Source organism: Schistocerca americana, unplaced genomic scaffold (genome assembly GCF_021461395.2).
Source record: "Schistocerca americana isolate TAMUIC-IGC-003095 unplaced genomic scaffold, iqSchAmer2.1 HiC_scaffold_47, whole genome shotgun sequence".
NCBI lineage: Eukaryota > Metazoa > Arthropoda > Insecta > Orthoptera > Acrididae > Schistocerca > Schistocerca americana.
The window spans coordinates 2,207,501-2,210,000 of record NW_025726203.1 but is presented as its reverse complement, the minus strand read 5'-3'; the positions used below and the strand labels follow the sequence as shown (position 1 = coordinate 2,210,000).

At 57.9% G+C, this 2,500-nt stretch overlaps 1 non-coding gene across 1 annotated transcript in view; it reads right to left on the bottom strand.

Moving 5' to 3' along the window:
• LOC124584107 overlaps positions 1–127 on the bottom strand; it is a 1,910-nt gene extending 1,783 nt beyond the window's left edge. The window contains exon 1 of the ribosomal RNA XR_006974518.1: positions 1–127. This exon is cut by the window's left edge and continues 1,783 nt beyond it. This is a non-coding gene — a ribosomal RNA (small subunit ribosomal RNA).
• Between the last annotated feature and the right edge of the window lie 2,373 nt (positions 128–2,500).

Sequence of the window (2,500 nt, the reverse complement as noted above, 5' to 3'; positions counted from 1 at the left end):
ACGATCTAAGGAACCATAACTGATTTAATGAGCCATTCGCGGTTTCACCTTAATGCGGCTTGTACTGAGACATGCATGGCTTAATCTTTGAGACAAGCATATGACTACTGGCAGGATCAACCAGGGAGCTGCGTCAACTAGAGCTGAGCAGCCGGCCGCCCGGGAGTGTGTCCCGGGGGCCCGCGCGAACACGCAAGCGTCCGCTCAATTATTCTGCAAACAGGAGGAGGCTGAGCTCCCCTGCACAATACACCTCGAAACCCTCTCAGGTCCCGGCGGCGCGCAGCGCCGTCCTAAGTACTTGGTCGGGTTCGAGAGTGGCGCAATCGCCCGGAGTTTGGCGAGTAGACGCTTTAGGTGCGACCACCCGTGCTCCCAACTGAGCTTGCCGCTGCCGACAGAGGCCCGGGAGCGTGCTGTCGTGGCATTGCCGGCGGGAGACAACACGCGCCACCTACGGTGGCCGGCAGCTCCAACGCCAGCGCCACAGAAGGACAAAAGCCCCACTTGGGTGCCGAAGCGAACTCTCCCAGCACAGCGCACGCGCCAACACGTCCGCACAGCTGCGATACAATCCACCTGCGAGAACCGCAGAGGCGACCGAGCAGCAGACGGCGTCGCGGCGCCGAGCGCCGGGCGGCGGCGCATCCTCAGCGCACACAGTCCTCAATCGGACCAGCACACTGCAGATGTCCACCGCGCTTCGCACCGGGCCCGCGAGGACCTACTTTGGCCGCACGGCGCCGCGTGCAGGGTGCGCCGGCGCGCAGCTGCGCCGCCTCCGTCGGCCGGCGCGCCTGCCACTGGCCGCCCCCACCAGCCGGCTGTAGCGCGTGCGCCCACGCACCGCGCGGCCAGCACGCCGGGAGGCCCCCCCTCACCGGCCGGGGACGGTCCCACCCAGCCACCGCCGCGTATCGCTTCACACCCACATGCCATTCACGTTCGTGGGCATGGTGGGTATCGCTGAAACAACCGGTTGGTAGCTCAACCGATCGTCGCCATCACTGATTCACCTCTAGCGAGAACAACCGCACCACAACGGTTTACCAGTTGTTCATTTGCGTAACGTCACCAGCAAACGTAGACGTCCATCGCCATTTGCAAATTCAACGATTGTTGCATGCCTGTGTCAGGTGTCACGACACACTATGTCTGCCCACATACACGCAACAACATGTGCACGCTTCGCGAACACGTGGAAGGTGGCCCCCGTACGTATGCGATGTCCATTGCGCGAACGACTGTCAACCGGCCTCTGTCGCATGTCGCAGATGTGGAACGCAGTGCACCATGCTATCACGGTGTGTGAGAGGAGACGACTACGTCTGACAACACGCGCCACTACATCAACAGACGGCTCATGCTGATCGCCATCCACGGCATACCATACTGCAATCCAGCTCTTATAGGGAGACGACACGTAGCTGAGTGCACAATATTTGGACCGTATGGTTCGCCGTTGTTGGCGCAGTCGTGGTACGGTCACACATGTACCACGATGTATCATTCAGTACATGAGGACCAATGTGCAGTACAGTGTGTGATTTGGACGTACAACATCAGCGGACAGTTGACACAAGCCGTACCACAACGTAGGCTGTGCTTCGCCATGCGAATGCCAATGAACAACTGCGAAGGGCATTGAGCATGTACGTCCTACTGCCATCCGCATTACAGTGTATAGCTGCAAGGTGTTTCACATGAAGCGATACTCTGGGGACCGGGCAGTGCGAGTAGCAAACTATATTGCGGGGGTTGCAGTTAGGCAACACTACACTAATTTAACGCGTCGTATGACAATTACAGAGCAGGTTAAGGCCCAACGTGTGTTGGGTTAAGGCCCAACGTGTGTTGGGTTAAGGCCCAACGTGTGTTGGGTTAAGGCCCAACGTGTGTTGGGTTAAGGCCCAACGTGTGTTGGGTTAAGGCCCAACGTGTGTTGGGTTAAGGCCCAACGTGTGTTGGGTTAAGGCCCAACGTGTGTTGGGTTAAGGCCCAACGTGTGTTGGGTTAAGGCCCAACGTGTGTTGGGTTAAGGCCCAACGTGTGTTGGGTTAAGGCCCAACGTGTGTTGGGTTAAGGCCCAACGTGTGTTGGGTTAAGGCCCAACGTGTGTTGGGTTAAGGCCCAACGTGTGTTGGGTTAAGGCCCAACGTGTGTTGGGTTAAGGCCCAACGTGTGTTGGGTTAAGGCCCAACGTGTGTTGGGTTAAGGCCCAACGTGTGTTGGGTTAAGGCCCAACGTGTGTTGGGTTAAGGCCCAACGTGTGTTGGGTTAAGGCCCAACGTGTGTTGGGTTAAGGCCCAACGTGTGTTGGGTTGAGGCGCAACATAGGTTAGGTTGAGGCGCAACATAGGTTAGGTTGAGGCGCAACATGGGTTAGGTTGAGGCGCAACATGGGTTAGGTTGAGGCGCAACATGGGTTAGGTTAAGGCGCAACATGGGTTAGGTTAAGGCGCAACATGGGTTAGGTTAAGGCGCAACATGGGTTAGGTTA